Source organism: Oncorhynchus nerka, linkage group LG1 (genome assembly GCF_034236695.1).
Source record: "Oncorhynchus nerka isolate Pitt River linkage group LG1, Oner_Uvic_2.0, whole genome shotgun sequence".
In the NCBI taxonomy this organism is placed as follows: domain Eukaryota; kingdom Metazoa; phylum Chordata; class Actinopteri; order Salmoniformes; family Salmonidae; genus Oncorhynchus; species Oncorhynchus nerka.
Genome location: NC_088396.1, coordinates 51621035 through 51634259, shown reverse-complemented (window position 1 = coordinate 51634259; position 13225 = coordinate 51621035). Strand labels below are relative to the sequence as shown.

Sequence of the window (13225 nt, the reverse complement as noted above, 5' to 3'; positions counted from 1 at the left end):
TGGTAGTTGGTGGTAGTTGGAGGTAGTGGAGGTAGTGGTAGTTGGTGGTAGTGGTGGTAGTTGGTGGTAGTTGGTGGTAGTGGTGGTAGTGGTGGTAGTTGGTGGTAGTGATGGTAGTTGGTGGTAGTGGAGGTAGTGGTAGTTGGTGGTAGTGATGGTAGTTGGTGGTAGTGGTGGTAGTGATGGTAGTTGGTGGTAGTGATGGTAGTTGGTGGTAGTGGTGGTAGTGATGGTAGTGGTGGTAGTGGTGGTAGTGATGGTAGTGATGGTAGTGATGGTAGTGATGGTAGTGGTGGTAGTGATGGTAGTGATGGTAGTGGTGATAGTTGTGGTGGTAGTTGGTGGTAGTGGTGGTAGTGATGGTAGTGATGGTAGTGGTGGTAGTGATGGTAGTGGTGGTAGTGGTGGTAGTGGTGGTAGTGGTGGTAGTGGTGGTAGTTGGTGGTTGGTGGTAGTAGTGGTAGTGGTGGTAGTTGGTGGTAGTGGTGGTGGTAGGTGGTGGTAGTGGTGATAGTTGGTGGTAGTGATGGTAGTTGTTGGTAGTGGAGGTAGTGGTAGTGGAGGTAGTGGTAGTGGTGGTAGTGGTGGTAGTTGGTGGTAGTGGAGGTAGTGGTAGTCGTGGTAGTGGTGGTAGTTGGTGGTAGTGGAGGTAGTGGTAGTTGGTGGTAGTGGTGGTAGTTGGTGGTAGTTGGTGGTAGTGTAGTAGTGGAGGTAGTGGTAGTTGGTGGTAGTGGAGGTAGTGGTAGTTGGTGGTGGTAGTGGTAGTGGTGGTAGTGGTGGTGGTAGTTGGTGGTAGTTGGAGGTAGTGGAGGTAGTGGTAGTTGGTGGTAGTGGTGGTAGTTGGTGGTAGTTGGTGGTAGTGGTGGTAGTGGTGGTGGTAGTTGGTGGTAGTTGGAGGTAGTGGTGGTGGTAGTGGTGTGGTGGTAGTTGGTGGTAGTGGTGGTAGTGGTGGTAGTGGTGGTAGTGGTGGTAGTGGTGGTAGTGGTGGTAGTTGGTGGTAGTGGTGGTAGTGATGGTAGTGATGGTAGGTGGTAGTGATGGTAGTGGTGGTAGTGATGGTAGTGGTGGTAGTGATGGTAGTGATGGTAGTGATGGTAGTGGTGGTAGTGGGTAGTGATGGTAGTTGGTGGTAGTGGTGGTAGTGGTGATAGTTGGTGGTAGTGGTATAGTGGTGGTAGTGGTGATAGTGGTGGTAGTGGTGGTAGTGGTGGTAGTGATGGTAGTTGGTGGTAGTGATGGTAGTTGGTGGTAGTGATGGTAGTGGTGGTAGTTGGTGGTAGTGGTGGTAGTGGTGGTAGTGATGGTAGTGGTGGTAGTGATGGTAGTGGTGGTAGTGGTGGTAGTGGTAGTGGTGGTGGTAGTGGTGGTAGTGGTGGTAGTATGGTGTTGGTGGTAGTGATGGTAGTGATGGTAGTGATGGTATTGGTGGTAGTGATGTAGTGGTGGTAGTGGTGGTAGTGGTGGTAGTGGTGGTAGTGGTGATAGTGGTGATGGTAGTGGTGGTAGTGATGGTAGTTGGTGGTAGTGGTGGTGTGGTAGTTGGTGGTAGTGATGGTAGTTGGTGGTAGTGTGGTAGTGGTAGTGGTGGTAGTTGTGGTGAGTGGTAGTTGATGGTAGTTGGTGGTAGTGATGGTAGTGATGGTAGTGGTGGTAGTGGTAGGTGGTGGTAGTGGTGGTAGTTGGTGGTAGTGGTGGTAGTGATGGTAGTTGGTGGTAGTGATGGTAGTTGGTGGTAGTGGTGGTAGTGGTGGTAGTGGTGGTGGTAGTGGTGGTGGTAGTAGTGATGGTAGTGGTGGTGGTGATAGTTGGTGGTAGTGATGGTAGTGATGTAGTGATGGTAGTGGGTAGTGATGGTAGTGGTGGTAGTGATGGTAGTTGGTGGTAGTGGTGGTAGTGATGGTAGTGGTGATAGTTGATGGTAGTTGGTGGTAGTGATGGTAGTGGTGGTAGTGGTGATAGTTGATGGTAGTGATGGTAGTGATGGTAGTGATGGTAGTGATGGTAGTGGTGATAGTTGTAGTAGTGGTGGTAGTTGGTGGTAGTGGTGGTAGTGATGGTAGTGGTGGTAGTGATGGTAGTGATGGTAGTGGTGGTAGTGATGGTAGTTGGTGGTAGTGGTGGTAGTGGTGGTAGTGATGGTAGTGGTGGTAGTTGGTGGTAGTGATGGTAGTGATGGTAGTGATGGTAGTTGGTGGTAGTGATGGTAGTGGTGGTAGTTGGTGGTAGTGATGGTAGTGATGGTAGTGATGGTAGTGGTGGTAGTGATGGTAGTGGTGGTAGTTGGTGGTAGTGGTGGTAGTGGTGGTAGTGATGGTAGTGGTGGTAGTGATGGTAGTTGGTGGTAGTGATGGTAGTGATGGTAGTGATGGTATTGGTGGTAGTGATGGTAGTGGTGGTAGTGATGGTAGTGATGGTAGTGGTGGTAGTGATGGTAGTGATGGTAGTGGTGGTAGTGATGGTAGTGGTAGGTGAGTGGTGGTAGTGGTGGTAGTGGTGATAGTTGGTGGTAGTGGTGATAGTGGTGATAGTGGTATAGTGGTGATAGTGGTAGTGGTGGTAGTGATGGTAGTGGTGGTAGTGGTGGTAGTGGTGGTAGTGATGGTAGTGGTGGTAGTGGTGGTAGTGGTGGTAGTGATGGTAGTTGGTGGTAGTGATGGTAGTTGGTAGTAGTGATGGTAGTGATGGTAGTGGTGGTGGTGGTAGTGGTGGTAGTTGGTGGTAGTGATGGTAGTTGGTGGTAGTGATGGTAGTTGGTGGTAGTTGGTGGTAGTGGTGGTAGTGGTGGTAGTGGTGGTAGTTGGTGGTAGTGATGGTAGTTGGTGGTAGTGATGGTAGTTGGTGGTAGTTGGTGGTAGTGGTGGTAGTGGTGATAGTTGGTGGTAGTGGTGGTAGTTGGTGGTAGTGATGGTAGTGATGTTAGTTGGTGGTAGTGGAGGTAGTGGTAGTGGTGATAGTTGGTGGTAGTGGAGGTAGTTGGTGGTAGTGATGGTAGTTGGTGGTAGTGGAGGTAGTGGTAGTGGTGATAGTTGGTGGTAGTGGAGGTAGTTGGTGGTAGTGATGGTGGTGGTTGGTGGTAGTTGGTGGTAGTGGAGGTAGTGGTAGTGGTGGTAGTGGTAGTGGTGGTAGTGATGGTAGTTGGTGGTAGTAGTGGTAGTGGTGGTAGTTGGTGGTAGTGGTGGTGGTAGGTGGTGGTAGTGGTGGTAGTTGGTGGTAGTGAGGTAGTGGTAGTGGTGGTAGTTGGTGGTAGTGGAGGTAGTGGTAGTGGTGGTAGTGGTGGTAGTTGGTGGTAGTGGAGGTAGTGGTAGTTGGTGGTAGTGGTGGTAGTTGGTGGTAGTTGGTGGTAGTGGTGGTAGTGGTGGTAGTTGGTGGTAGTGATGGTAGTTGGTGGTGAGGTAGTGGTAGTTGGTGGTAGTGGAGTGTGGTAGTTGGTGGTGGTAGTGGTAGTGGTGGTAGTGGTGGTGGTAGTTGGTGGTAGTTGGAGGTAGTGGAGTAGTGGTAGTTGGTGGTAGTGGTGGTAGTTGGTGGTAGTGGTGGTAGTGGTGGTAGTTGGTGGTAGTGATGGTAGTTGGTGGTAGTGGAGGTAGTGGTAGTTGGTGGTAGTGATGGTAGTTGGTGGTAGTGGTGGTAGTGGTGGTAGTGATGGTAGTGGTGGTAGTGATGGTAGTTGGTGGTAGTGATGGTAGTTGGTGGTAGTGGTGGTAGTGATGGTAGTGGTGGTAGTTGGTGGTAGTGATGGTAGTTGGTGGTAGTGATGGTAGTGATGGTAGTAGTGGTAGTGATGGTAGTGATGGTAGTGATGGTAGTGGTGATAGTGGTGTTGGTGGTAGTGGTGGTAGTGATGGTAGTGATGGTAGTGATGGTAGGGTAGTGGTGGTAGTGGTGGTAGTGATGGTAGTGATGGTAGTGATGGTATTGATGGTAGTGGTGGTAGTGGTGGTAGTGGTGGTAGTGGTGATAGTTGTGGTAGTGGTGGTAGTGATGGTAGTGATGGTAGTGGTGGTAGTGGTGATAGTTGTGGTAGTGGTGGTAGTGGTGGTAGTGGTGATAGTTGGTGATAGTGGTGGTAGTGGTGGTAGTGATGGTAGTGGTGATAGTGGTGGTAGTGGTGGTAGTGATGGTAGTGGTGGTAGTGGTGGTAGTGGTGGTAGTGGTAGTGGTGGTAGTGGTGGTAGTGGTAGTGATGGTAGTGGTGGTAGTGATGGTAGTTGGTGGTAGTGATGGTAGTTGGTGGTAGTGATGGTAGTGGTGGTAGTGATGGTAGTGGTGGTAGTGGTGGTAGTGATGGTAGTGATGGTAGTGGTGGTAGTGGTGGTAGTGATGGTAGTGGTGGTAGTTGGTGGTAGTGGTAGTAGTGATGGTAGTGGTGGTAGTGGTGGTAGTGATGGTAGTGGTGGTAGTTGGTGGTAGTGATGGTAGTTGGTAGTAGTGATGGTAGTGATGGTAGTGGTGGTAGTGGTGGTAGTGGTGGTAGTTGATGGTAGTTGGTGGTAGTGATGGTAGTTGGTGGTAGTTGGTGGTAGTGGTGATAGTTGGTGGTAGTGGTGGTAGTTGGTGGTAGTGATGGTAGTGATGTTAGTTGGTGGTAGTGATGGTAGTTGGTGGTAGTGATGGTAGTTGGTGGTAGTGGAGGTAGTGGTAGTGGTGATAGTTGGTGGTAGTGGAGGTAGTTGGTGGTAGTGGAGGTAGTGGTAGTGGTGGTAGTGGTAGTGGTGGTAGTGATGGTAGTTGGTGGTAGTGGTGGTAGTGATGGTAGTTGGTGGTAGTAGTGGTAGTGGTGGTAGTTGGTGGTAGTGGTGGTGGTAGGTGGTGGTAGTGGTGATAGTTGGTGGTAGTGATGGTAGTTGTGGTAGTGGAGGTAGTGGTAGTGGAGGTAGTGGTAGTGGTGGTAGTGGTGGTAGTTGGTGGTAGTGATGGTAGTGGTAGTGGTGGTAGTTGGTGGTAGTGGAGTGGTGGTAGTTGGTGGTAGTGGTGGTGGTAGTTGGTGGTAGTTGGTGGTAGTGGTGGTAGTGGAGGTAGTGGTAGTTGGTGGTAGTGGAGGTAGTGGTAGTTGGTGGTGGTAGTGGTAGTGGTGGTAGTGGTGGTGGTAGTTGGTGGTAGTTGGAGGTAGTGGAGGTAGTGGTAGTTGGTGGTAGTGGTGGTAGTTGGTGGTAGTTGGTGGTAGTGGTGGTAGTGGTGGTAGTTGGTGGTAGTGATGGTAGTTGGTGGTAGTGGAGGTAGTGGTAGTTGGTGGTAGTGATGGTAGTTGGTGGTAGTGGTGGTAGTGATGGTAGTTGGTGGTAGTGATGGTAGTTGGTGGTAGTGGTGGTAGTGATGGTAGTGGTGGTAGTTGGTGGTAGTGATGGTAGTGATGGTAGTGATGGTAGTGATGGTAGTGATGGTAGTGGTGGTAGTGATGGTAGTGATGGTAGTGGTGATAGTTGTGGTGGTAGTTGGTGGTAGTGGTGGTAGTGATGGTAGTGATGGTAGTGGTGGTAGTGATGGTAGTGGTGGTAGTTGGTGGTAGTGGTGGTAGTGGTGGTAGTGGTGGTAGTGATGGTAGTTGGTGGTAGTAGTGGTAGTGGTGGTAGTTGGTGGTAGTGGTGGTGGTAGGTGGTGGTAGTGGTGATAGTTGGTGGTAGTGATGGTAGTTGTTGGTAGTGGAGGTAGTGGTAGTGGAGGTAGTGGTAGTGGTGGTAGTGGTGGTAGTTGGTGGTAGTGGAGGTAGTGGTAGTCGTGGTAGTGGTGGTAGTTGGTGGTAGTGGAGGTAGTGGTAGTTGGTGGTAGTGGTGGTAGTTGGTGGTAGTTGGTGGTAGTGGTGGTAGTGGAGGTAGTGGTAGTTGGTGGTAGTGGAGGTAGTGGTAGTTGGTGGTGGTAGTGGTAGTGGTGGTAGTGGTGGTGGTAGTTGGTGGTAGTTGGAGGTAGTGGAGGTAGTGGTAGTTGGTGGTAGTGGTGGTAGTTGGTGGTAGTTGGTGGTAGTGGTGGTAGTGGTGGTGGTAGTTGGTGGTAGTTGGAGGTAGTGGAGGTAGTGGTAGTTGGTGGTAGTGGTGGTAGTTGGTGGTAGTGGTGGTAGTGGTGGTAGTGATGGTAGTGGTGGTAGTGATGGTAGTTGGTGGTAGTGATGGTAGTGATGGTAGTGGTGGTAGTTGGTGGTAGTGATGGTAGTGATGGTAGTGATGGTAGTGATGGTAGTGATGGTAGTGGGTAGTGATGGTAGTGATGGTAGTGGTGATAGTTGATGGTAGTAGTTGGTGGTAGTAGTGATGGTAGTGATGGTAGTGATGGTAGTGGTGGTAGTGATGGTAGTGGTGGTAGTGATGGTAGTGGTAGTGATGGTAGTGGTGGTAGTGGTGGTAGTGGTGGTAGTGGTGATAGTAGTGATGGTGGTTGGTGGTAGTGATGGTAGTGGTGGTAGTGGTGATAGTTGGTGGTAGTGGTGGTAGTGATGGTGGTGGTAGTGATGGTAGTGGTGGTAGTGATGGTAGTGGTGGTAGTGATGGTGTGATGGTAGTGGTGGTAGTGATGGTAGTGGTGGTAGTGGTGGTAGTGAGTGGTGGTAGTGATGGTAGTGGTGGTAGTGATGGTAGTGGTGGTATGATGGTAGTGGTGGTAGTGATGGTGGGTGGTAGTGATGGTAGTGGTGGTAGTGGTGGTATGGTAGTGGTGGTAGTGATGGTAGTGATGGTAGTGATGGTAGTGATGGTAGTGATGGTGATAGTGGTGGTAGTGGTGGTAGTGGTGTAGTTGGTGGTAGTGGTGGTAGTGGTGGTAGTGATGGTAGTGATGGTAGTGGTGGTAGTGGTGGTAGTGATGGTAGTGATGGTAGTGATGGTAGTGGTGGTAGTGGTGGTAGTGGTGGTAGTGGTGGTAGTAGTGATGGTAGTGATGGTAGTGATGGTAGTGGTGGTAGTGGTGATAGTTGTGGTAGTGGTGGTAGTGGTGGTAGTGGTGATAGTTGGTGATAGGCCGTGGTAGTGGTGGTAGTGATGGTAGTGGTGATAGTGGTGGTAGTGGTGGTAGTGATGGTAGTGTAGTGATGGTAGTGGTGGTAGTGGTGGTAGTGGTGGTAGTTGGTAGTGGTGGTAGTGATGGTAGTGATGGTAGTGATGGTAGTGGTGGTAGTGGTGATAGTAGTGATGGTAGTGGTGGTAGTGGTGGTAGTGGTGGTATGGTGGTAGTGATGGTAGTGGTGGTAGTGATGGTAGTTGGTGGTAGTGATGGTAGTTGGTGGTAGTGGTGGTAGTGGTGGTAGTGATGGTAGTGGTGGTAGTGGTGGTAGTGGTATGGTAGTGATGGTAGTGGTGGTGGTAGTGGTGGTAGTTGGTGGTAGTGATGGTAGTTGGTGGTAGTTGGTGGTAGTGGTGATAGTTGGTGGTATGGTGGTGGTAGTTGGTGGTAGTGATGGTAGTTGGTGGTAGTGGTGGTAGTGGTGGTAGTGATGGTAGTTGGTGGTAGTGGTGGTGAGTTTGGTGGTAGTGATGGTAGTTGGTGGTAGTGGAGGTAGTGGTAGTGGTGATAGTTGGTGGTAGTGGTGGTAGTTGGTGGTAGTGGAGGTAGTGGTGGTAGTGGGTAGTGGTGGTAGTGGTGGTAGTGGTAGTGGTAGTTGGTGGTAGTGATGGTAGTTGGTGGTAGTGATGGTAGTTGGTGGTAGTGGTGGTAGTTGGTGGTAGTGGTGGTAGTGGTGGTAGTGGTGGTAGTGATGGTGTTGGTGGTAGTAGTGGTAGTGGTGGTAGTTGGTGGTAGTGGTGGTGGTAGGTGGTGGTAGTGGTGATAGTTGGTGGTAGTGATGGTGGTTGTTGGTGGTAGGTAGTGGTAGTGGAGGTAGTGGTAGTGGTGGTAGTGGTGGTAGTGGTGGTAGTGGAGGTAGTGGTAGTGGTGGTAGTGGTGGTAGTTGGTGGTAGTGGAGGTAGTGGTGGTTGGTGGTAGTGGTGGTAGTTGGTGGTAGTGGTGGTAGTGGAGGTAGTGGTAGTTGGTGGTAGTGGAGGTAGTGGTAGTTGGTGGTGGTAGTGGTAGTGGTGGTAGTGGTGGTGGTAGTTGGTGGTAGTTGGAGGTAGTGGAGGTAGTGGTAGTTGGTGGTAGTGGTGGTAGTTGGTGGTAGTTGGTGGTAGTGGTGGTAGTGGTGGTGGTTGGTGGTAGTGATGGTAGTTGGTGGTAGTGATGGTAGTTGGTGGTAGTGATGGTAGTTGGTGGTAGTGGTGGTAGTGGTGGTAGTGATGGTAGTGGTGGTAGTGATGGTAGTTGGTGGTAGTGGTGGTAGTGATGGTAGTGGTGGTAGTTGGTGGTAGTGATGGTAGTGATGGTAGTGATGGTAGTGATGGTAGTGATGGTAGTGGTGGTAGTGATGGTAGTGATGGTAGTGGTGATAGTTGGTGGTAGTGGTGTGGTAGTGTGATGGTAGTTGATGGTAGTGGTGGTAGTGGTAGTGGTGAGTGGTGGTAGTGGTGGTAGTGGTAGTGATGGTGGTAGTGGTGGTAGTGGGTGGTAGTGATGGTAGTGGTGGTAGTTGGTGGTAGTGGTGGTAGTGATGGTAGTGGTGGTAGTGGTGGTAGTGGTGGTAGTGGTGGTAGTGGTGGTAGTGGTGGTAGTGGTGGTAGTGAGTGGTAGTGGTGGTAGTGATGGTAGTGGTGGTAGTTGGTGGTAGTGGTGGTAGTGGTGGTAGTGATGGTAGTGGTGGTAGTGATGGTAGTGGTGGTAGTGATGGTAGTGGTGGTAGTGGTATGGTGGTAGTGGTGGTGTGTAGTGGTGGTAGTGGTGGTAGTGGTGGTAGTGGTGTGGTAGTGATGGTAGTGATGGTAGTTGATGGTAGTGATGGTAGTTGGTGTGGTAGTGGTGATAGTTGTGGTAGTGGTGGTGGTGTGTGGTAGTGGTGATAGTTGGTGATAGTGGTGGTAGTTGGTGGTAGTGATGGTAGTGGTGGTAGTGGTGGTAGTGGTGGTAGTGATGGTAGTGAGTGGTAGTGATGGTAGTGGTGGTAGTGGTGGTAGTGGTGGTAGTGGTGGTAGTTGGTGGTAGTGATGGTAGTGATGTGGTATGGTAGTGGTGGTAGTGGTGATAGTTGGTGGTAGTGGTGGTAGTGGTGGTAGTGGTGGTAGTGATGGTAGTGATGGTAGTGGTGGTAGTGATGGTAGTTGGTGGTAGTGGTGGTAGTTGGTGGTAGTGATGGTAGTGGTGGTAGTGATGGTAGTGGTGGTAGTGGTGGTAGTTGATGGTAGTGATGGTAGTTGGTGGTAGTGATGGTAGTTGGTGGTAGTGATGGTAGTGATGGTGGTAGTTGAGTGGTGATAGTTGGTGGTAGTGGTGGTAGTTGGTGGTAGTGGTGGTAGTGGTGGTAGTGGTGGTAGTGGTGGTAGTGATGGTAGTTGGTGGTAGTGGTGGTAGTGGTGGTAGTGATGGTCGTTGGTAGTGATGGGTAGTGGTGATAGGGTGGTAGTGGTGGTAGTTGGTGGTAGGTGGTAGTGAGTGGTGGTGGTAGTGGTGGTAGTGGTGGTAGTGATGGTAGTTGGTGGTAGTGATGGTAGTTGGTGGTAGTGATGGTAGTTGGTGGTAGTGGAGTGATAGGTAGTGGTGGTAGTTGGTGGTAGTGGTGGTAGTTGGTGGTAGTGGAGGTAGTGGTGGTAGTGGTAGTGGTGGTAGTGATGGTAGTTGGTGGTAGTGGTGGTAGTGATGGTAGTTGGTGGTAGTAGTGGTAGTGGTGGTAGTTGGTGGTGGTGGTAGTGGTGGTAGTGGTGGTGATGTAGTGATGGTAGTTGGTGGTAGTGGTGGTAGTGGTAGTGGTGGTAGTGGTAGTGGTGGTGGTGGTAGTGGTGGTAGTGGATGGTGGTTGATAGTGGTAGTTGGTGGTAGTGGTGTAGTAGTGGTAGTGGTGGTAGTTGGTGGTAGTGATGGTAGTTGGTGGTAGTGGAGGTAGTGGTGGTTGGTGGTAGTGGTGGTAGTGGTAGTTGGTGGTAGTTGGTGGTGGTGGTAGTGGTGGTGGTAGTTGGTGGTAGTTGGTAGTGATGTGGTAGTTGGTGGTAGTGGTGGTAGTGGTGGTAGTGATGGTAGTATGTTAGGTGGTAGTGATGGTAGTTGGTGGTGGTGGAGGTAGTGGTAGTTGGTGGTAGTGATGGTAGTTGGTGGTAGTGATGGTAGTGATGGTAGTTGGTGGTAGTGGTGGTAGTGATGGTAGTGATGGTAGTGGTGGTAGTGGTGGTAGTGATGGTAGTGGTGGTTGTTGTGGTAGTGGTGGTAGTGGTGGTAGTGATGGTAGTGGTGGTAGTGGTGGTAGTGGTGGTAGTGGTGATAGTGATGGTGTGGTGGTAGTGATGGTAGTGATGGTAGTGATGGTAGTGATGGTAGTGGTGGTAGTGGTGATAGTTGTGGTAGTGGTGGTAGTGGTGGTAGTGGTGATAGTTGGTGAGTGGTGGTAGTGGTGGTAGTGATGGTAGTGGTGATAGTGGTGGTAGTGGTGGTAGTGATGGTAGTGATGGTAGTGATGGTAGTGGTGGTAGTGGTGGTAGTGGTGGTAGTGGTGGTAGTTGTGGTAGTGGTGGTAGTGATGGTAGTGATGGTAGTGGTGGTAGTGGTGATAGTTGTGGTAGTGGTGGTAGTGGTGGTAGTGGTGGTAGTGGTGGTGGTGGTGGTAGTGGTGGTAGTGATGGTAGTTGGTGGTAGTGATGGTAGTTGGTGGTAGTGATGGTAGTGGTGGTAGTGATGGTAGTGGTGGTAGTGGTGGTAGTGGTGGTAGTGGTGGTAGTTGGTGGTAGTGATGGTAGTGGTGGTAGTGATGGTAGTTGGTGGTTGTGATGGTGATAGTGGTGGTAGTGGTGGTAGTTGGTGGTAGTGATGGTAGTGGTGGTAGTGGTGGTAGTGGTGGTAGTGATGGTAGTTGGTGGTAGTGGTGGTAGTTGGTGGTAGTGATGGTGGTTGGTGGTAGTGGATGGTAGTGGTGGTAGTGGTGGTAGTTGGTGGTAGTGGTGGTAGTTGGTGGTAGTGGAGTTGGTAGTAGGTGGTAGTGATGGTAGTGGTGGTAGTGGTGGTAGTGATGGTAGTTGGTGGTAGTGATGGTAGTTGGTGGTAGTGATGGTAGTTGGTAGTGGAGGTAGTGGTAGTGGTGGTAGTTGGTGGTAGTGATGGTAGTTGGTGGTAGTGGAGGTAGTGGTGGTAGTGGTAGTGGTGGTAGTGATGGTAGTTGGTGGTAGTGGTGGTAGTGATGGTGAGTGATGGTAGTAGTGGTAGTGGTGGTAGTTGGTGGTAGTGGTGGTGGTAGTGGTGGTAGTGGTGGTGGTTGGTGGTGGTAGTGGTGATAGTGGTGGTAGTGGAGGTGTGGTAGTGGAGGTAGTGATGTAGTGATGGTAGTGGTGGTAGTTGGTGGTAGTGGATGGTAGTGGTAGTGGTGGTAGTTGGTGGTAGTGGTAGTTGGTGGTAGTTGGTGGTAGTTGGTAGTAGTGGTGGTAGTGGTGGTAGTTGGTGGTAGTGATGGTAGTTGGTGGTAGTGAGGTAGTGGTAGTTGGTGGTAGTGGTAGGTGGTAGTTGGTGGTAGTGGTGGTAGTGGTGGTAGTGGGTGGTAGTTGGTGGTAGTTGGAGGTAGTGGAGGTAGTGGTAGTTGGTGGTAGTGGTGGTAGTTGGTGGTAGTTGGTGATAGTTGGTGGTAGTGATGGTAGTTGGTGGTAGTGATGGTAGTGAGTGGTAGTTGGTGGTAGTGATGGTAGTTGGTAGTGGTGGTAGTGGTGGTAGTTGGTGGTAGTGGAGGTAGTGGTAGTTGGTGGTAGTGGAGGTAGTGGTAGTGGTGGTAGTTGGTGGTAGTGTGATAGTTGGTGGTAGTGGAGGTTAGTGGTAGTTGGTGGTAGTGATGGTAGTGGTGTTGGTGGTAGTGGTGGTAGTGATGGTAGTGATAGTGGTAGTATGGTAGTTGGTGGTAGTGGTGGTAGTTGGTGGTAGTGGTGGTAGTGGTAGTGGTGATAGTTGGTGGTAGTGGTGGTAGTTGGTGGTGATGTGGTAGTGGTGGTAGTGGTGTGGAGGTAGTTGGTGGTAGTGGTGGTAGTTGGTGGTAGTGGTGGTAGTGGTGATGTTGGTGGTAGTGGTGGTAGTTGGTGGTAGTTGGTGGTAGTGGTGGTAGTTGGTGGTAGTGGTGGTAGTTGGTGGTAGTGGTGGTAGTTGGTGGTAGTTGGTGGTAGTGGTGGTAGTGGAGGTAGTTGGTGGTAGTGGATTAGTTGGTGGTAGTGGAGATAGTTGGTGGTAGTGGTGGTGATAGTGGTGATAGTTGGTGGTAGTGGTGGTAGTTGGTGGTAGTGATGGTAGTGATGGTAGTGGTAGTAGTTGGTGGTAGTGATGGTAGTTGGTGGTAGTGATGGTAGTTGGTGGTAGTGGTGGTAGTGGTGGTAGTTGGTGGTAGTTGGTGGTGATGGTGGTAGTTGGTGGTAGTGGTGGTAGTTGGTGGTAGTTGGTGGTAGTGGTGGTAGTGGTGGTAGTGGTGGTGATAGTTGGTGGTAGTTAGTGGTAGTTGGTGTTAGTGATGGTAGTTGGTGGTAGTGGTGGTAGTGGTGGTGTTAGTGGTGATAGTTGGTGGTAGTGGAGTGGGTAGTTGGTGTTAGTGATGGTAGTTGGTGGTAGTGGTGGTAGTGGTGGTGTTAGTGGTGATAGTTGGTGGTAGTGGTGGTAGTTGGTGGTAGTTGGTGGTAGTGATGGTAGTGATGGTAGTTGGTGGATGGTGGTGGTAGTGGTGGTAGATGGTGGTAGTAGTGATGGTAGTTGGTGGTAGTGATGGTAGTTGGTGGTAGTGATGGTAGTGGTGGTAGTGATGGTAGTGGTGGTAGTGGTGGTAGTGATGGTAGTGATGGTAGTTGGTGGTAGTGGTGGTAGTTGGTGGTAGTGATGGTAGGTGGTGGTAGTGGTGGTGGTGGTGGTGGTGGTAGTTGGTGGTAGTGGTGGTAGTTGAGTGGTAGTGATGGTAGTTGGTGGTAGTGGTAGTGGTAGTGGTGGTAGTTGGTGGTAGTGGTGGTAGTTGGAGGTAGTGGTGGTAGTGGTAGTGGTGGTAGTGGTGGTAGTGATGGTAGTTGGTGGTGGTGATGGTGTTGGTGGTAGTGATGGTAGTTGGTGGTAGTGGAGGTAGTGGTAGTGGTAGTTGTGGTAGTGGTGGTAGTGGTGGTAGTGGTGGTGGTAGTTGGTGGTAGTGGTGGTAGTGATGGTAGTGGTGATAGTGGTGGTAGTGGTGGTAGTGATGGTAGTGATGGTAGTGATGGTAGTGGTGGTAGTGGTGGTAGTGGTGGTGGTA

At 50.5% G+C, this 13225-nt stretch overlaps 1 protein-coding gene across 1 annotated transcript in view; it reads right to left on the bottom strand.

The window, feature by feature from the left end:
- LOC115122406 (zinc finger protein 804A-like) overlaps positions 1-13225 on the bottom strand; it is a 133039-nt gene that overhangs the window by 26270 nt on the left and 93544 nt on the right. The gene's annotated exons all lie outside the window — the stretch shown is intronic.